General features: G+C 46.4%; 1 protein-coding gene and 1 long non-coding RNA gene across 8 annotated transcripts in view; one reads left to right on the forward strand and one right to left on the reverse strand.

The window, feature by feature from the left end:
- The window catches only part of GLS2 (glutaminase 2), a 285083-nt gene that overhangs the window by 142664 nt on the left and 120756 nt on the right, over nucleotides 1-21663 (forward strand). The gene's annotated exons all lie outside the window — the stretch shown is intronic.
- The window catches only part of LOC135012582 (uncharacterized), a 101695-nt gene that overhangs the window by 38215 nt on the left and 41817 nt on the right, over nucleotides 1-21663 (reverse strand). Inside the window, exon 3 of one of the 2 annotated variants that reach the window (XR_010211524.1) lies at nucleotides 11590-13072. The exons of the other annotated variant lie outside the window; for it this stretch is intronic. This is a non-coding gene — a long non-coding RNA (uncharacterized LOC135012582). Of the gene's footprint in view, nucleotides 1-11589; nucleotides 13073-21663 lie in introns of those variants that run through there. 2 annotated transcript variants of the gene reach the window in all.

Raw genomic sequence — 21663 nt, forward strand, 5'->3', positions numbered from 1 at the left:
ACCAGTATACGTTGTCTGCCTGAAAAACACTCCATATCTGTGCTCAGTGTGCTGCATATATCTGTGCTCACACTGCTTTATTGTGGGTACTGGGGACCACCAGTATATTATATAGGAGGAGTACAGTGCAGAGTTTTGCTGACCAGTGACCACCAGTATTATACGTTGTCTGCCTGAAAAACGCTCCATATCTGTGCTCAGTGTGCTGCATATATCTGTGCTCACACTGCTTTATTGTGGGTACTGGAGACCACCAGTATATTATATAGGAGGAGTACAGTGCAGAGTTTTGCTGACCAGTGACCACCAGTATTATACGTTCTCTGCCTGAAAAATGCTCCATATCTGTGCTGCATTGTAGTATATAGTAGGAGTACAGTGCATAATTTTTCTGACCACCAGTATATAATATATAGGAGTACGGTACAGAAGGCCACTGCTCTACCTACCTCTGTGTCGTCAAGTATACTATCCGTCCATACCTGTGGTGCATTTAAGTTTTGCACAGTTTGCTGACCACCAGTATATAATATATAGCAGTACAGTACAGTAGGCCACTGCTCTACCTACCTCTGTGTCGTCAAGTATACTATCCATCCATACCTGTGGTGCATTTAAATTTTGCACAGTTTGCTGACCACCAGTATATAATATATAGCAGTACGGGTACAGTAGGCCACTGCTCTACCTACCTCTGTGTCGTCAAGTATACTATCCATCCATACCTGTGGTGCATTTAAGTTTTGCACAGTTTGCTGACCACCAGTATATAATATATAGCAGTACGGTACTGTAGGCCACTGCTCTACCTACCTCTGTGTCGTCAAGTATACTATCCATCCATACCTGTGGTGCATTTAAGTTTTGCACAGTTTGCTGACCACCAGTATATAATATATAGCATTACGGTACAGTAGGCCACTGCTCTACCTACCTCTGTGTCGTCAAGTATACTATCCATCCATACCTGTGGTGCATTTCAGTTTTGCACAGTTTGCTGACAACCAGTATATAATATATAGCAGTACGGTACAGTAGGCCACTGCTCTAGCTACCTCTGTGTCGTCAAGTATACTATCCATCCATACCTGTGGTGCATTTCAGTTGTGCGAAGTATATATAGTAGTAGGCCATTGCTATTGATACTGGCATATAATTCCACACATTAAAAAATGGAGAACAAAAATGTGGAGGGTAAAATAGGGAAAGATCAAGATCCACTTCCACCTCGTGCTGAAGCTGCTGCCACTAGTCATGGCCGAGACGATGAAATGCCATCAACGTCGTCTGCCAAGGCCGATGCCCAATGTCATAGTAGAGAGCATGTAAAATCCAAAACACAAAAGTTCAGTAAAATGACCCAAAAATAAAAATTAAAAGCGTCTGAGGAGAAGCGTAAACTTGCCAATATGCCATTTATGACACGGAGTGGCAAGGAACGGCTGAGGCCCTGGCCTATGTTCATGGCTAGTGGTTCAGCTTCACATGAGGATGGAAGCACTCATCCTCTCGCTAGAAAAATGAAAAGACTTAAGCTGGCAAAAGCACAGCAAAGAACTGTGCGTTCTTCTAAATCACAAATCTCCAAGGAGAGTCCAATTGTGTCGGCTGCGATGCCTGACCTTCCCAACACTGGACGGGAAGAGGTGGCGCCTTCCATCATTTGCACGCCCCCTGCAAGTGCTGGAAGGAGCACCCGCAGTCCAGTTCCTGATAGTAAAATTGAAGATGTCACTGTTGAAGTACACCAGGATGAGGATATGGGTGTTGCTGGCGCTGAGGAGGAAATTGACAAGGAGGATTCTGATGGTGAGGTGGTTTGTTTAAGTCAGGCACCCGGGGAGACACCTGTTGTCCGTGGGACGAATATGGCCATTGACATGCCTGGTCAAATTACAGAAAAAATCACCTCTTCGTGTGGAATTATTTTAACACAAATGCGGACAACAGGTGTCAAGCCGTGTGTTGCCTTTGTCAAGCTGTAATAAGTAGGGGTAAGGACGTTAACCACCTCGGAACATCCTCCCTTATACGTCACCTGCAGCGCATTCATCATAAGTCAGTGACAAGTTCAAAAACTTTGGATGACAGAGGAAGCAGTCCACTGACCACTAAATCCCTTCCTCTTGTAACCAAGCTCCTGCAAACCACACCACCAACTCCCTAGTGTCAATTTCCTCCTTACACAGGAAAGCCAATAGTCCTGCAGGCCATGTCACTGGCAAGTCTGACGAGTCCTCTCCTGCCTGGGATTCCTCCGATGCATCCTTGAGTGTAACGCCTACTGCTGCTGGCGCTGCTGTTGTTGCTGCTGGGAGTCGATCGTCATCCCAGAGTGGAAGTCGGAAGACCACTTGTACTACTTCCAGTAAGCAATTGACTGTCCAACAGTCCTTTGCGAGGAAGATGAAATATCACAGCAGTCATCCTGCTGCAAAGCGGATAACTCAGGCCTTGGCAGCCTGGGCGGTGAGAAACGTGTTTCCGTTATCCACCGTTAATTCACAGGCAACTACAGACTTGATTGAGATACTGTGTCCCCGGTACCAAATACCATCTAGGTTCCATTTCTCTAGGCAGGCGATACCGAAAATGTACACAGACCTCAGAAAAAGAGTCACCAGTGTCCTAAAAAATGCAGTTGTACCCAATGTCCACTTAACCACGGACATGTGGACAAGTGGAGCAGGGCAGACTCAGGACTATATGACTGTGACAGCCCACTGGGTAGATGTATTGCCTCCCGCAGCAAGAACAGCAGCGGCGGCACCAGTAGCAGCATCTCGCAAACGCCAACTCGTTCCTAGGCAGGCTACGCTTTGTATCACCGCTTTCCAGAAGAGGCACAGAGCTGACAACCTCTTACGGAAACTGAGGAACATCATCGCAGAATGGCTTACCCCAAATGGACTCTCCTGGGGATTTGTGACATCGGACAACGCCAGCAATATTGTGCGTGCATTACATCTGGGCAAATTCCAGCATGTCCCATGTTTTGCACATACATTGAATTTGGTGGTGCAGAATTATTTAAAAAACGACAGGGGCGTGCAAGAAATGCTGTCGGTGGCCCGAAGAATTGCGGGCCACTTTCGGCATTCAGCCACCGCGTGCCGAAGACTGGAGCACCAGCAAACAGTCCTGAACCAGCCCTGTCATCATCTGAAGCAAGAGGTGGTAACGAGGTGGAATTCAACCCTCTATATGCTTTAGAGGATGGAGGAGCAGCAAAAGGCCATTCAAGCCTATACATCTGCCTACGATATAGGCAAAGGAGGGGGAATGCACCTGACTCAAGCGCAGTGGAGAATGATTTCAACGTTGTGCAAGGTTCTGCAACCCTTTGAACTTGCCACACGTGAAGTCAGTTCAGACACTGCCAGCCTGAGTCAGGTCATTCCCCTCATCAGGCTTTTGCAGAAGAAGCTGGAGACATTGAAGGAGGAGCTAAAACAGAGCGATTCCGCTAGGCATGTGGGACTTGTGGATGGAGCCCTTAATTCGCTTAACCAGGATTCACGGGTGGTCAATCTGTTGAAATCAGAGCACTACATTTTGGTCACCGTGCTCGATCCTAGATTTAAAACCTACGTTGTATCTCTCTTTCCGGCAGACACAAGTCTGCAGAGGTTCAAAGACCTGCTGGTGAGAAAATTGTCAAGTCAAGCGGAACGTGACCCGCAATTGCCTCCAGAAAGTACACAGGGACCTGAGATGGTGGATTCCAGTGGGGACGAATTAATAATCTGTGAGGAGGGGGATGTACACAGTGAAAGGGGTGAGGAATCGGACGATGAGGAGGAGGTGGACATCTTGCCTCTGTAGAGCCAGTTTGTGCAAGGAGAGATTGATTGCTTCTTTTTTGGTGGGGGCCCAAACCAACCAGTCATTTCAGTCACAGTTGTGTGGCAGACCCTGTCGCTGAAATGATGGGTTTGTTAAAGTGTGCATGTCCTTTTTATACAACATAAGGGTGGGTGGGAGGGCCCAAGGACAATTCCATCTTGCACCTCTTTTTTCTTTCATTTTTCTTTGCATCATGTGCTGTTTGGGTACTATTTTTTTGAAGTGCCATCCTGCCTGACTTTTAGGACTAAAAATAATATTGTGAGGTGTGAGGTGTTCAGAATAGACTGGAAATGAGTGGAAATTATGGTTATTGAGGTTAATAATACTATGGGATCAAAATGACCCCCAAATTCTATGATTTAAGCTGTTTTTGAGGGGTTTTTGTATAAAACACCCGAATCCAAAACACACCCGAATCCGACAAAAAATTTTCAGGGAGGTTTTGCCAAAACGCGTCCGAATCCAAAACACGGCCGCGGAACCGAATCCAAAACCAAAACACAAAACCCAAAAAATGTCCGGTGCACATCACTAGTTATGTTTGATTACACGTGGGTTGTGTATTAGTTATATTCAGCTTTTTGTTACTGTTACTGTTATCTGGTTTACTGCTACTCCGGTTGTACGGTATGTTTGTGGTGTGGGCTGGTATGTTTCTCGCCCTCAGTTTAAACAAAAATCCTTTCCTTGAAATGTCTGTCTCTCCTGGGCACAGTTCCTATAACTGAGGTCTGGAGGAGGGGCATAGAGGGAGGAGCCAGTTCACACCCAGTCAAAGTCTTTTTAGTGTGCCCAAGCTCCTGCGGATCCCGTCTATATGGTCCTTTTGGAGTCCCCAGCATCCTCTACGGACTAGGAGAAAAGGATTTACCGGTAGGTATTAAAATCCTATTTTTTCAAACACACCCTGTAACATGGCAGTTAGGAGCTGGTTGGATGGTTGATACTTTATCACCGTGCAATTTATCACTCTCCAAGGCTTGATAAATCTGGGTCTTAAATGGCAGTGTGAAAATAAAGCAGCCAGTATTTACCCTGCATAGAAACAATATAACCCACCCAAATCTAACTTTTCCTGCTCGTTATATCTGCTTTACCTGCAGTGCACATGGTTTTGCTCAATTGCTAAATTTTTTTATTTGCTAAAAACTCTGAATAACCCCCAGAAACCGAGATATATTGGAAGTGTGCTGGGCGTTCCTGGATGGTGACTGGGAGGTGAAATTTCAGACGCATGAAAATAGTCCGTCCGTGGTATGGGTCCCAGGAGGTGTCGCTGAAGTGGTTGCGTACACCTTAATCGCTAACATTGGAGGCCGTACTCTGACAACTAATCTACACCTAGCATTGTGCTGGTGCAAAATTCAATGGTGCTACTGATGGTGGCATCTAATGATTTACCAAACAGTACTACAGCATCTCTAGACACTCAGAGAGTTTGCACACTCAGGTGCACACTTGTACACTGGGGAATGGATGATACTGGCATTAGCTTTAAGTCACAGATACGACTATAACAAAAGACTCTACAGCAGTCGCAGCAGCATGTGACTCAGAATCAGTACCAATATTGCTGCATAGGTAAACTGCTTACTGCACCATCAGCATACTGAAGGGTTATTGAAGAGTTTATGGCTTAAAAACAATCAGCATATACAGTAAGTGAATGAACCATTCACAGTTGGTCAGATCCTTGTCAAATAGATAACTTTTCTATTGCTCTGCCCACCATACTAGCATATTTATCAATATTTTTAATAAAATAATGTGAAAATGGGCACTTCACACCCTTTTCTCATTATTTTAGTATCACAGACATGTACTAATGGGCAATTGGAAGAGAAAATTGGAGGATAATTTGCAAAATTCTCCAAAAAGCCCTTAAATTTGCTGATTTTTTAGTAATGGGAATTTTTAGTAATTCCCATACTTGTAATGGGAAATGTGGTATGCCCAAAGTTACTAAAAATAAGTTGTAAAAAACACGCAGGAGGGAGCCCTATGATAACAATGCTATCTTCCAATGGCGTTATCCAGGCTTCCCACTGATTCTCCTACTCTAGCTCAGCCTTCTCTGCCTGCTGGCAGTGAAGGCTATGCTCGGAGACAGCCACTGTGATCAGCCATGTGTGTCTGATAGACAACAGGCTGATCACTGTAGAACAAAAAAAAACAGTTAAACAAGAAATTAATAAAAGAAAACTTACCTACACATTGATGCAGCCATGGATTGGTGATCAGCTGCATCAGTGAAGTAAAATGAGATGACACCAAGTGTTTCACAGTAGCAGCTGGCCGGAGACACACAGACAGGGAGCCAGTCACCAATCCGTGGCTGCAGCTGCGTGCAGATAAGGGTTAGCTTATTGGAGAAAGTAGGTGGCAGGGGAGGGTCACAGCAGGGATGGGGGGAGGGGGGGTAGCCAATGGTGCCACATGCGCAGTCACACACTCAGGATATTTTTCATGAAAAATACCCTGAGAACTGATATGAGAGGATTCGCAGGGACAGAGCTTTCTCCCAAGCTCTGTCCCTGCATGCAGTATTTAATACAGGCTCGCAATGTATTTAAATATCATAATATGAATTTGGCCAAATTTATCACATCCCTTTCGCATCTGAGGAGCAGATTGTGATAAATATGTTCCTAAGAAGCCTCTATGTGATCAGAACTCTTGCCACTAGCACTAGATGGCCAAATTGGTACCAGTGGGCTGATGTGAATGATTAAAACATTCTCTGTAATGTACTGTGTAATCTGGGTGCTATATAAATAACTATTAATAAACTAAATAAGTGTCAGTATTGGAATGTGTGTGGCTAGCTTGATAATTCAGTATTTTTTTTAAATGTATTAACGGCCTTGGAAAAGATGAGATATTACCTAATAGTGTAGTATATAAATTGATAGCGCTGTAACAACGTGTTTCCAAAATAAGTACAGTATGCAGTTATTTCTAGAAATAAAGTAATAAACAGTGTTATACTAGTAAAAATTTTTTATGTTAAGTGCTTATGTGCATATAAAAAAGGTGGTATTCATACACAAATTCTCAAAGCTGAACTCAAAGTACAATCATTTCCTGCATAGCCCTAATCCGTGTCCGGATCTGGCTGCAGTGCTGCCGAATCCGCTCTGTGCTTCACTGTGTGTCTTTTCTCACAATTGACATATGCTTTCCAAGGACTTAAAAGAAGATTCAGAGATGTGCAGAACAGAAGGAACAGGTTGAGACTAGTGATTATCTGGGATAATGAGCACTCTGGTATGCAGATTTATGGTGGTATTGATTTAGTGTGAAACCTTATTGTGGTAACTGGGAATCATGATGTAATTTAGTTGATTTGGTACAGGAGCTACGCCTTCAATATTATATGTGCTGAGCATATTTATGTCAGAAGTACAGAATGTTTCCTTTTTCAGTGTTTCAATATGAATGTATATGGTAGAAACATGGGAGATACAGTGTATCCGGAAAGTATTCACAGCGCTTCACTTTTTTCACATTTTGTTATGTTACACCCTTATTCCAAAACTGAATAAATTAATTTTTACCCTCAATATTCTACACACAATACCCAATAATGACAACATGAAAACCGGTTGTTTTTTTAGATTTTTGCAAATTTATTTAAAATAAAAAACTAAGAAATCACATGTACATAAGTATTCACAGCCTTTGCCATGAAGCTCAAAATTTAGCTCAGGTGCATCCTGTTTCCACTGATCATCCTTGAGATGTTCCTACAGCTTAATTGGAGTCCACCTGTGGTAAATTCAGTTGATTGGACATGAGTTGGAAAGGCACACACCTGTCTATATAAGGTCCCACACTTGTCAGTGCATGTGTGAGCACAAACAAAGCATGAAGTCAAAGGAATTGTCAGTAGACCTCCGAGACAGGATTGTGTTGAGGTACAAATCTGGGAAAGGGTACAGAAAAATATCTGCTGCTTTGAAGGTCCTAATGAGCACAGTGGCCTCCATCATCCGTAAATAGAAGAAGTTCGGAACCACCAGCTGGCCGGCCATCTAAACTGAGTGATCGGGTGAGAAGGGCCCTAGTCAGGGAGATGACCAAGAACCCGATGGTCACTTTGTCAGAGCTACAGCATTCCTCTGTGGAGAGAGAAGAAACTTCCAGAAGGACAACCATCTCTGCAGCAATCCACCAATCGGGCCTGTAAGGTAGAGTGGCCAGACGGAAGCCACTCCTTAGTAAAAAGCACATGGCAGCCCACCTGGAGTTTGTCGAAATACACCTGAAGGACTCTCAGACCATGAGAAACAAAATTCTCTGGTCTGATGAGACAAAGATTGAACTCTTTGGCGTGAATGCCAGGCATCATGTTTGGAGGAAACCAGGTACCGCTCATCACCAAGCCGATGGTGTAATGGTTAGCATTACTGCCTCACAGCACTGAGGTCATGGGTTCGATTCCCACCATGGCCCTAACTGTGGTGAGTTTGTATATTCTCCCCGTACTTGCGTGGGTTTCCTCCGGGTACTCCGGTTTCCTCCCACAATCCAAAAATATACTAGTAGGTTAATTGGCTCCCAACAAAATTAACCCTAGCATGAATGTGTGTTTGTGTACATGTGATAGGGAATATAGATTGTAAGCTCCGCTGGGGCAGGGACTGATGTGAATGGCCAAATATTCTTTGTAAAGCGCTGCGGAATATGTGTGCGCTATATAAATAACTGGTAATAAATAAATAAATAAATAAATGCCATCCCTACAGTAAAACATAATGGTGGCAGCATCATGCTGGGGATATTTTTCAGCAGCAGGAACTGGGAGACTAGTCAGGATAGAGATAAAGATGAATGCAGCAATGTACAGATACATCCTGGATGAAAACCTGCTACAGAGCGCTCTTGACCTCAGACTGGGGCGACGGTTCATCTTTCAGCAGGACAACGACCCTAAGCACACAGCCAAGATATTAAAGGAGTGGCTTAAGGATAACTCTGTAAATGTCCTTGAGTGGCCCAGCCAGAGCCCAGACTTGAATCCGATTGAACATCTCTGTAAAGATCTGAAAATGGCTGTGCACCATCGCTTCCCATCCAACCTGATGGAGCTTGAGAGGTGCTGCAAAGAGGAGTGGGCGAAACTGCCCAAAGATAGGTGTGCCAGGCTTGTGGCATCTTATTCAAAAAGACTTGAGGCTGTAATTGCTGCCAAAGGTGTATCAATAAAGTACTGAGCAAAGGCTGTGAATACTTATGTACATGTAATTTCTTAGTTTTTTATTTTTAATATATTTGCAAAAATCTCAAAAACACTTTTTTTCATGTTTGTCATTATTGTGTGTAGAATTTTGAGGGGAAAAATAATTTATTCCATTTTGGAATAAGCACAATATTTAGGTATCCTGCGCTCTCCTGGTATGGGTATTGATGGTGGCAGCAGAGTTGCAGAAGAGGCTAAACCCGCAGCCTCACAAATCAAGAACAGAAGAAAAAGGGTTATGCAACTGCGCCTGAGAATGTATCACTAACAATGTCTAATTCACTGGGTCTATAAAATAACGTGACTGTATATCCCAAAAATAGAGAAGAAAATGTATTGCAATCTAATAATATACCAGAAATATCTGAATAAGCAAGAAAAGAATATAAATGAAATAAAATACAAAATATAATAAAGGAGAAAGAAAAAAACTTCAAGTCCAAACTTGGTGCTGTGACGGAGCGTGGCGTCCCACCTCCTCGTTTTGCACCAAGAATGAAATCACTGTCTATATCTGCATGCAGTTGTAAACATTTGATACAGTCCCAGCCTGGTAATGCTCCAACTTAGTAAATAAGTCTGTTGTGGAAAAAAGTCTGTTTGAAGCAGAACAACTTAGAAGGGATCCTTGGTTCCAGCGGCGTGTACAGTGAACGGGGTACCCCTGGTGGATGAACGGGGGGAAAGGACTCAAAGGGATCGGTATGCTGATCGCTCTGGACCGGCCGCTCTTCTACCTCCGACTGTGCTGCCGGAAAGCGTCCGTTACTACAGACGCCGTCCGTCAGCCAGAACAGAGGGAAGCGGGCCTGTCTCTGTGGGGAAAGTGACACTAGCTTTCAGACCCAGCCGGGACTGTCAGCCGCACCACTCCCCCTATACAGAACTGTTACCTGCGTCTCCTGAGGTGCTTCCCGGCGTCCGTCTCCATGTGGGTCTTCGTCAGGGAGTCCACATTTTCGATACGCGTAGGAGCAGCACAAACAGCAGCAGTGTATATTATCATCACTGCACAACTACACAGAGACATTTGGAATCTATCACAGCCCAGCCGTTTTGACAAGCAGTGACCCCGGGGGTTCACAGGAAAGAGAGTCGAGCCCGGAGTCACGTGACCGCAAACCCTCTAACCAGGAAGAAGATTCAGCACCAGGAGCCACAGGAACGAAAGTGAAACTAAGTGGAGACGGACGCCGGGAAGCACCTCAGGAGACGCAGGTAACAGCTCTGTATAGGGGGAGTGGTGCGGCTGACAGTCCCGGCTGGGTCTGAAAGCTAGTGTCACTTTCCCCACAGAGACAGGCCCGCTTCCCTCTGTTCTGGCTGACGGACGGCGTTTGTAGTAACGGGCGCTTTCCGGCAGCACAGTCGGAGGTAGAAGAGCGGCCGGTCCAGAGCGATCAGCATACCGATCCCTTTGAGTCCTTTCCCCCCGTTCATCCACCAGGGGTACCCCGTTCACTGTACACGCCGCTGGAACCAAGGATCCCTTCTAAGTTGTTCTGCTTCAAACAGACTTTTTTCCACAACAGACTTATTTACTAAGTTGGAGCATTACCAGGCTGGGACTGTATCAAATGTTTACAACTGCATGCAGATATAGACAGTGATTTCATTCTTGGTGCAAAACGAGGAGGTGGGACGCCACGCTCCGTCACAGCACCAAGTTTGGACTTTAGAAAACAGCGTTTTGCTTCTTCACGAAAAATAAGTTTTTTTTCTTTCTCCTTTATTATATTTTGTATTTTATTTCATTTATATTCTTTTCTTGCTTATTCAGATATTTCTGGTATATTATTAGATTGCAATACATTTTCTTCTCTATTTTTGGGATATACAGTCACGTTATTTTATAGACCCAGTGAATTAGACATTGTTAGTGATACATTCTCAGGCGCAGTTGCATAACCCTTTTTCTTCCGTTTTGGAATAAGGCTGTAACATAACAAAATATGGCAAAAGTGAAGCACTGTGAATACTTTCCGGATGCACTGTATGTAAAGAAAGAAGTGTGACCCAGAATCATCTTCTCTGCTCATTTATGTTTGCTTAAGATACTGTAAGTCAGGATTTTACTAGCATTGATAATAAGCTGTGGAACTCTCCTTTCTGGTACGCAGATATACATCCCTGCTGTAGCGTATGGGAACACATTTGCAGTGCCTTATACCACTACTTAAGTCTATACATGGAAGTAATTGTACATTGGTTTACTTTCAGAACTTTTGGTATGGGTACGCCCTTATTTATATGCACATATGCTCTAAACAGTAATACTAATATTTATGTCTAATATTTATTTATGTGTAATATATTTTATTTTATTTTTTACAAATAACTGGAGAGCTCTTAGGGTATTTTTTTTCCGTAAATATTTTTATTGATGAAGAAAAATGTTACATTACAGATAATACGTAGCAACAAATGTTAGTTTTCATTATTAATACTACATATAATCTATAATGAGTTACAAAAAAGTAAAACATAATACGCAAAGGAATAAAGAAAAAGAGAGGGGGAAAGAAAAATTAGAAAAGGAATATAAGAAAAAAAAACTTGATAAAACGTAAGGAAAATTAGTTGTCACACGTCCATTAGAACACCAACCAAGTAACCCAAAGATGCGTAGTAGACACATTATGAAAGTGTTTACGTACTTTTTAATTTCAGCAACATAAACCAAGTTAAAAAATATATACACACAAAATCCGGCGCTATTGTTGTTGTGAAAACGCCTGCTGCTGTGTCCAAAAGGCTAGGTTCACAGCCTGAACAACAACATACAAAAATACAAGGACAGCGTTGGCACATTCACATTAAAAATAGTTTTTTAATAACCCATATAAAAAAAATTTAAACTATACAATATTACTAATTGATATAATTATAATATACAATTCATACCATATTACTATCTTTTGTTGCCAACCAGAGAATTTATACACTCCTAACTATGCAGAATTACGTGCAGCTAAACACTTAACCTGAACAATCTCATCCAACACTATTGTCACAATAGTAGCTTTTTTCCTCAATCTGATACAATAGTAACTGGTGTCTCAGTTGTAATTTAGTGCCTGTGTAGCTGTTTAACAAGCCTCCATTTATATTTCGAGTAACAGTTCTTTGAGTGCACAATTGGTTAAAAAAGCGGTCTCCAAACGGAGTTTCCCCATATATTTATGCTGGTATTAGATGATGCTTTCAGCTTTATAGTCATTCATAGTCCCCGCTCATCAAAACCATAGGAATATTTATCCACATATTACTTTGCAGCTTTACACGTGCTTAAATACCTCTCCCGGCTGTCGCCTCCAAAACTAGCCTTATCCGGAGTCCACCGTATGATGGATAACAGGTAAGATGTCCAATCCTTTCCGTGTAATTAGCTGCCTCTGGCCGGCTGGCACTTAATTCAGATATCCAACTCTCCCTTGTAGTAGATATGACAAACGCGTTTCTCCGCTTAAAGTTCAGTCAGCGGCTTCATCAGTGTCTATAGTTATACTGCAATTACTCAGGGCTTTTTTATATCTTGCGCCACTCAATTCGCGCATGCATATATACTATACCCGCTGGGGCAGGGACTGATGTGAATGGCCAAATATTCTCTGTAAAGCGCTGCGGAATATGTGTGCCCTATATAAATAACTGGTAATAAATAAATAAATAAATAAATAAATGCCATCCCTACAGTAAAACATAATGGTGGCAGCATCATGCTGTGGGGATATTTTTCAGCAGCAGGAACTGGGAGACTAGTCAGGATAGAGATAAAGATGAATGCAGAAATGTACAGAAACATCCTGGTTGAAAACCTGCTACAGAGCGCTCTTGACCTCAGACTGGGGCGACGGTTCATCTTTCAGCAGGACAACGACCCTAAGCACACAGCCAAGATATTAAAGGAGTGGCTTAAGGATAACTCTGTAAATGTCCTTGAGTGGCCCAGCGAGAGCCCAGATTTGACCAAGTTATCACCTGTTTTATAAGATGAGAGAAGACATTGGTTAAAGAGAGGTGTTGTACTAAGGGTACATTAGCCTGAGATATCAGTCGGAGCCACATAAGTAGCATATTAGACCGACCAATCAATGAGGAAGAGGCGACCATAGAGTATTTAAACCTAATAGTTTCCACTTCGAAACTACACTGGATGTTTGAAATCACAAACGAGGGGGATCCGTTCGTTTCCAATACTGGGCTACAGCAGCTCTTGTAGCCAGGGTCGGACTGGCCCACAGGAGTACAGGGGAAACCACGGGTGGGCCCTACTGCCTGGGCCCCCCACTTCTTCCTCTAGGGAAGAGGTTCCAGACTGTGCACTTGAATTATACATATGTTCCATTAAAATGCACAGGACTATGGTGTATTTACTGCCATGCATTGCTGTTATTAATCTGCTACATTATCATGCATGCACTAGCAATATTGACTGTACAGTAAATTTATCAAGGGCCCCAGCCCATGCAGTCTCTAATGGTTATGTAAACCAATGTGGTGGGCCCCTACCACTGCATTCTCCTGGTAGGCCATTCATGCCCCAGTCCGACACTGCTTGTAGCTATAAATATATGTCCTATAATCTATTTGTTATGGGCTTGAACAGAGAGGAGGGGGGGGGGGAGTAAAAATTAGATTTTACTCACCGGTAAATCTATTTCTCGTAGTCCGTAGTGGGGGCTGGGGACTCCGTAAGGACCATGGGGAATAGACGGGCTCCGCAGGAGACTGGGCACTCTAAAGAAAGATTTAGTACTACCTGGTGTGCACTGGCTCCTCTATGCCCCTCCTACAGACCTCAGTTAAGGAAACTGTGCCCGGAAGAGCTGACATTACAAGGAAAGGATTTTGGAATCCAGGGTAAGACTCATACCAGCCACACCAATCACACCGTATAACTCGTGATAAACTTACCCAGTTAACAGTATGAACAACAAACAAGCATCACTCAACTGATGCCACATAATATAACCCTTTAGTAAGCAATAACTATATACACGTATTGCAGAAAGTCCGCACTTGGGACGGGCGCCCAGCGTCCACTACGGACTACGAGAAATAGATTTACCGGTGAGTAAAATCTTATTTTCTCTAACGTCCTAGTGGATGCTGGGGACTCCGTAAGGACCACGGGGATTATAGCAAAGCTCCCAAACGGGCGGGAGAGTGCGGATGACTCTGCAGCACCGAATGGGCAAACTCAAGGTCCTCCTCAGCCAGGGTATCAAACTTGTAGAACTTTGCAAATGTGTTTGAACCCGACCAAGTAGCAGCTCGGCAAAGCTGTAATGCCGAGACCCCTCGGGCAACCGCCCAAGAAGAGCCCACCTTTCTCGTGGAATGGGCTTTCACTGATTTTGGATGCGGCAACCCAGCTGCAGAATGAGCCTGCTGAATCGTGCCACAGATCCAGCGAGCAATAGTTTGCTTTGAAGCAGGAGCACCCAGCTTGTTGGATGCATACAGGACAAACAGCGAGTCAGTCTTCCTGACTCCAGCCGTTCTGGTCAACTAAATCTTCAAAGCCCGGACTACGTCAAGCAACTTGGAATCCTCCAAGTCACCAGTAGCCGCAGGCACCACAATAGTTTGGTTCAAATGAAAGGATGACACCACCTTTGGCAGAAATTGCGGACGAGTCCGCAATTCTGCCCTATCCATATGGAAAACCAGATAGGGGCTTTTACATGACAAAGCCGCCAATTCTGACACACGCCTAGCCGAAGCTAAGGCCAACAGCATGACCACTTTCCACGTGAGATACTTTAGCTCCACGGTCTTAAGTGGCTCACACCAGTGGGATTTCAGGAAACTCAACACCACGTTAAGATCCCAAGGTGCCACTGGTGGCACAAAAGGGGGCTGAATATGCAGCACTCCCTTAACAAACGTCTGAACCTCAGGCAGTGAAGCCAGTTCTTTTTGGAAGAAAATGGATAGGGCCGAAATCTGGACCTTTATGGACCCTAATTTCAGGCCCATAGTCACTCCTGACTGTAGGAAGTGCAGGAATCGACCCAGCTGGAATTCCCCTGTAGGGGCCTTCCTGGCCTCACACCAAGCAACATATTTTCGCCATATACGGTAATAATGCTTTGCTGTCACATCCTTCCTTTATCAGCGTAGGAATAACTTCATCCGGAATGCCTTTTTCCGCTAGGATCCGGCGTTCAACCGCCATGCCGTCAAACGCAGCCGCGGTAAGTCTTGGAACAGACAGGGCCCTTGTTGTAACAGGTCCTGTCTGAGAGGCAGAGGCCACGGGTCCTCTGCGAGCATTTCTTGCAATTCCGGGTACCAAGTCCTTCTTGGCCAATCCGGAACAATGAGTATTGTTCTCACTCCTCTTTTTCTTACAATTCTCAGCACCTTTGGTATGAGAGGAAGATGAGGAAACACATAGACCGACTGGAACACCCACGGTGTTACTAGTGCGTCCACAGCTATCGCCTGAGGGTCCCTTGACCTGGCGCAATATCTTTTTAGCTTTTTGTTGAGACGGGACGCCATCATGTCCACCTGTGGCCGTTCCCATCGATTTGTGATCTGCGTGAAGACTCCTTGAGGAAGTCCCCACTCTCCCGGGTGGAGGTCGTGCCTGCTGAGGAAGTCTGCTTCCCAGTTGTCCACTCCCGGAATGAACACTGCTGACAGTGCTAGTACGTGATTCTCCGCCCAACGAAGAATCCTGGTGGGTTCTGCCATTGCCACCCTGCTTCTTGTGCCGCCCTGGCGGTTTACATGGGCCACTGCCGTGATGTTGTCTGACTGAATCAGCACTGGTTGGTTTCGAAGCAGAGGCTCCGCTTGACTCAGGGCGTTGTATACGGTCCTTAGTTCCAGGATATTGATGTGCAGACAAGTCTCCTGACTTGACCAGAGCCCCTGGAAGTTTCTGCCTTGAGTGACTGCCCCCCATCCTCGGAGGCTTGCATCCGTGGTCACCAGGACCCAGTCCTGTATGCCGAACCTGCGGCCCTCGAGGAGGTGAGCACTTTGCAGCCACCACAGAAGAGACACCCTGGCCCTGGGGGACAGGGTGATCAGCCGATGCATCTGAAGATGCGATCCGGACCACTTGTCCAACAGATCCCACTGAAAGATCCTCGCATGGAACCTGCCGAAGGGAATGGCTTCGTATGACGCCACCATCTTTCCCAGGACACGCGTGCAGTGATGCACCGATACCTGTTTTGGTTTTAGGAGGCCTCTGACCAGAGTCACGAGGTCCTGAGCCTTCTCCTCCGGGAGAAACACCCTTTTCTGGTTTGTGTCCAGAATCATGCCCAAGAAGGGCAGACGCGTCGTAGGAATCAGCTGCGACTTTGGAATATTCAGAATCCAGCCGTGCTGTTGCAACACTTCCTGAGAGAGTGCTACGCTGATCAGCAACCGCTCCCTGGACCTCGCCTTTATGAGGAGATCGTCCAAGTATGGGATAATCGTAACCCCTTGCTTCCGAAGGAGCACCATCATTTCCGCCATCACCTTGGTAAATATTCTCGGTGCCGTGGACAGGCCAAACGGCAACGTCTGGAATTGGTAATGACAGTCCTGTACCACAAACCTGAGGTACTCCTGATGAGGTGGATAAATGGGGACATGCAAGTACGCATCCTTGATGTCCAGAGACACCATAAAATCCCCCTCTTCCAGGCTTGCAATGACCGCTCTGAGCGATTCCATTTTGAACTTGAATCTTTTCAGATAAATGTTCAGGGATTTTAAATTCAATATGGGTCTGACCGAACCGTCCGGTTTCGGTACCACAAACATCGTGGAATAGTATCCTCTTCCTTGTTGAAGGAGGGGAACCTTTACCACCACCTGCTGGAGATATAACTTGTGAATTGCCGCTAACACTACTTCCCTTTCTATGGGGGAAGCTGGCAGGGCCGATTTGAGGTAACGGTGAGGGGGCATCACTTCGAATTCCAGCTTGTATCCCTGAGACACAATCTGTATAGCCCAGGGATCCACCTGTGAGCGAACCCACTGGTGGCTGAAATTTCGGAGACGCGCCCCCACCACTCCTGGCTCCTGTGGAGCCCCAGCGTCATGCGGTGGATTTAGTGGAAGCCAGGGAGGACTTCTGTTCCTGGGAACTAGCTGTGTTGTGCAGCTTCTTTCCTCTACCCCTGCCTCTGGCCAGAAAGGACGCACCTCTGACCTTCTTGCTTCTCTGTGATCGAAAGGACTGCATTTGGTAATACGGTGCTTTCTTAGGCTGTGAGGGAATATATGGCAAAAAGTTTGACTTCCCAGCCGTAGCTGTGGAAACTAGGTCCGAGAGACCGTCCCCAAACAATTCCTCACCCTTGTAAGGTAACACCTCCATGTGCTTTTTGGAGTCGGCATCACCTGTCCATTGCCGAGTCCACAGGACCCTTCTGGCAGAAATTGACATTGCATTTATTCTAGAGCCCAGTAGGCAAATGTCCCTCTGGGCATCCCTCATATATAGGACAGCGTCTTTTATATGCCCCAGGGTCAGTAAAATGGTGTCCTTGTCTAAGATATCCATTTCCTCAGACAGATTATCTGTCCATGCTGCTACAGCACTACACATCCAGGCCGACGCAATAGCCGGCCTCAGTATAGTACCTGAGTGTGTATAAACAGACTTCAGGATACTTTCCTGCTTCCTATCTGCAGGATCCTTTAGGGCGGCCGTATCCTGTGACGGCAGGGCCACCTTTTTAGATAAGCGTGTCAGAGCTTTATCTACCCTAGGGGAGGATTCCCAGCGCATCCTGTCCGTTGGCGGGAAAGGGTACGCCATAAGTAACCTTTTGGAAATCAGCACTTTCTTATCGGGGGAATCCCATGCTTTTTCACATAATTCATTTAACTCATGTGAAGGGGGAAAAGTCACCTCTTGCTTTTTCTCCCCATACATATATACCCTTTTGTCAGGGACAGGGTTTTCCTCCGGTATGTGCAATACATCCTTCATTGCTATAATCATGTATCGGATGGCTTTAGTCATTTTAGGCTGCAACTTTGCCTCATCGTCATCGACACTGGAGTCAGAATCCGTGTCGACATCTGTGTCAACCAACAGGGATAGTGGGCGCTTTTGAGACCCTGACGGCCTCTGAGCTGCAGAATCAGACACGGGTTGAGACCCTGACTGATTATCCAATCTTTTATGCAAGGAGCTTACATTATCATTTAACACCTTCCACATATCCATCCAATCAGGTGTCGGCGCCGTCGGCGGCGACACCACAGTCACTTGCACTTGTTCTGCCTCCACGTAACCGTCCTCGTCAAACATGTCGACACAAACGTACCGACACACCGCACACACACAGGGAATGCTCTAATTGAGGACAGGACCCCACAAGGCCTTTTGGAGAGACAGAGAGAGAGTATGCCAGCACACACCCCAGCGCTATATAACCCAGGGATTACACAGTAACTTAGTGTTTACCCAGTAGCTGCTGTTTATGATAATTTTGCGCCTAAATTTATGTGCCCCCCCTCTCTTTTTACCCTTTTTCTACCTTGATACTGCAGGGAAGAGCCTGGGGAGCTTCCTCTCAGCGGAGCTGTGAAGAGAAAATGGCGCTGGTTAGTGCTGAGGAAGAAGGCCCCGCCCCCTCAGCGGCGGGCTTCAGTCCCGGGTCTGTGTAATAAAATGGCGGGGGTTCGTACATATATACAGTGCCCAGCTGTATATATGTGTCTTTTTGCCAAGAGGTATCCTAATTGCTGCCCAGGGCGCCCCCCCCCCCCCCCTGCGCCCTGCACCCTACAGTGACTGGAGTGTGTGGGTAGTGTGGGCGCAATGGCGCACAGCTGCAGTGCTGTGCGCTACCTCATGTGAAGACAGGAGTCTTCTGCCGCCAATTTCGATGTCTTCTTGCTTCTGCCGGCTTCTGACTTCTGGCTCTGCGAGGGGGACGGCGGCGCGGCTCCGGGAACGGACGACAAGGTCAGGTCCTGTGTTCGATCCCTCTGGAGCTAATGGTGTCCAGTAGCCTAAGAAGCGCAACCTAGCCGCAGTTAGTAGGTTTGCTTCTCTCCGCTCAGTCCCACGTAGCAGAGAGTCTGCTGCCAGCAGAAGCTCTCTGAAAATAATAAAAACCTAACTAAAATACTTTCTTATTAGCAAGCTCAGGAGAGCTCACTAAAAGCACCCAGCTCTGGCCGGGCACAGATTCTAACTGAGGTCTGGAGGAGGGGCATAGAGGGAGGAGCCAGTGCACACCAGGTAGTACTAAATCTTTCTTTAGAGTGCCCAGTCTCCTGCGGAGCCCGTCTATTCCCCATGGTCCTTACGGAGTCCCCAGCATCCACTAGGACGTTAGAGAAATAGCAATTTCAGGGAGTTGAGGAAGGGTCTCATCATTAACCTGATTAATCAATTTAAAGACCTCATTCCATAAGAAACTAATTTTTGGGCAGGATGAAAAGTATGATTTAACGTACCCTCTAGACCAGTGGCGTAACTAGAAATTTTTCTCCCTCAAGCCAAAAAATTCTTCGGCGCCCCCCCATCCCCCATAATTGGCACTATTAAAGGGATAAATGTGCGCGCGGCGAAGGCGTGCGCGCCGCAAAATAGGGGGTGTGGCTTCGTTGGGATGGGCGTGGCTTCACATAAAGGGGCGTGGCATTGCAGGAAAAGACTACGTTATACCCCAGTTTTCCAACCTGCACGCCCAGACGTTAGCCACCACGGGAAAGAAAAATAATCCTGATTCATGCCCCTTACATTATTTGTAATTTTTCCTCCTTATAGTAATGCCCAGTATACATTATGCCACATACTGCAATGGCCCTTAGACATTATGCCACACACAATAATGCACATGACACAATATGCACACACCATAATGCCCCCGACACATTATGCCACACACAGTAATGCCCCCGACACATTATGACAGGAATCGCAATGCCCGTTATACATTATGCTACACACTGCAATGCCCCTGATACATTATACCACATACCACAATGCCCGTGATATAGTATACAACACACCGTAATGCCCCCGACACATTATGACAGGAATCGCAATGCCCGTTATACATTATGCTACACTCTGCAATGCCCCTGATACATTATACCACATACCACAATGCCCGTGATATAGTATACAACACACCGTAATGCCTGACACATACCGCAATGCCCGTTATACCCTATGCCACACACCGCAATGCCCGTTATACATTATGCCACACTGCAATGACCCTGAGACATTATACCACATACCACAATGCCCGTGATATAGTATGCCACACACCGTAATGCCTGTGACACATTATGACACACACCGCAATGTCCGTGATACATTATGCCACACACCGTAATGCCCATTACACATTAAGTCGTACAGTAAGGCTTCTAATTACTTTTAAATTACCTGCTCGTTGCCAGGGGTTTCATGCACTGGGTGTCATGCTCGTTGCCAGGGGTTTCATGCACTGGGTGTCATGCTCGTTGCCAGGGGTTTCATGCTCTTGGTTCCATGCACGGTGCCAGGGGTTTTCATGCTCAGGGTGTCATGCTCGTTGCCAGGGGTATCATGCACTGGGTGTCATGCTCGTTGCTAGGGGGTAGTGCTTGTTGCTAGGGCTGTGCTCCCAGTGCCACATATGTCCCCAGTGCCAGATATTACCCCACGGTGCCAGGTACTCACATGACCCCAGTGCACAATATAGCCCCCCCCCTATGTGCCAGGTACACATATACCCCCCCCCCCAGTGCCACATATGCCTCCAGTGCCAGATATTCCCCCTCAGTGCCACATATGCCCCCAGTGCCAGATATCCCCCCCCAGTGCCAGATATTCCCCCTCAGTGCCAGATATGCTCCCAGTGCCAGATCCCCCCCCCCCCAGTGCCACATATGCCCCCAGTGCCAGATATCCCCCCCCCCAGTGCCAGATATGCTCCCAGTGCCACATATGCCCCCAGTGCCAGATATTCCCCCCCCAGTGCCAGATATGCTCCCAGTGCCAGATACCCCCATTCCCTCTCAGTGCCACATATGCCCCAGTGCCAGATACCCCCCCCCCAGTGCCAGATATTCCCCCCCAGTGCCAGATATGCTCCCAGTGCCAGATTCCCCCCCCCCCCAGTGCCACATATGCCCCCGGTGCCAGATATTCCCCCCAGTGCCACATATGCCCCCAGTGCCAGATATTCACCCCAGTGCCACATATGCCCCCAGTGCCAGATATTCCCCCCCCCCAGTGCCAGATATGCTCCCAGTGCCAGATTCCCCCCCCCCCCCCGTGCCACATATGCCCCCAGTGCCAGATATGCTCCCAGTGCCAGATTTCCCCACCCGCCCCAGTGCCACATATGCCCCCAGTGCCAGATATTCCCCCCCAGTGCCATATATGCCCCCTCCTCCGCTCCCCCGCTGGTTTGTGTTGGAGGGACACAGAGGGCACAGCGCGCGCCTCTCCTGTGTCCCTCCTGCATCATCTCCGGCGGCCGCGGGTCTAATAAACGAAGTGCCGGTTCGTGAGCCAATCAGAGCTCACGAACGGCACTTCGTTTATTAGACCCGCGGCCGCCGGAGATGATGCAGGAGGGACACAGGAG

Source organism: Pseudophryne corroboree, chromosome 2 (genome assembly GCF_028390025.1).
Source record: "Pseudophryne corroboree isolate aPseCor3 chromosome 2, aPseCor3.hap2, whole genome shotgun sequence".
Classification (NCBI taxonomy): Eukaryota; Metazoa; Chordata; class Amphibia; order Anura; family Myobatrachidae; genus Pseudophryne; species Pseudophryne corroboree.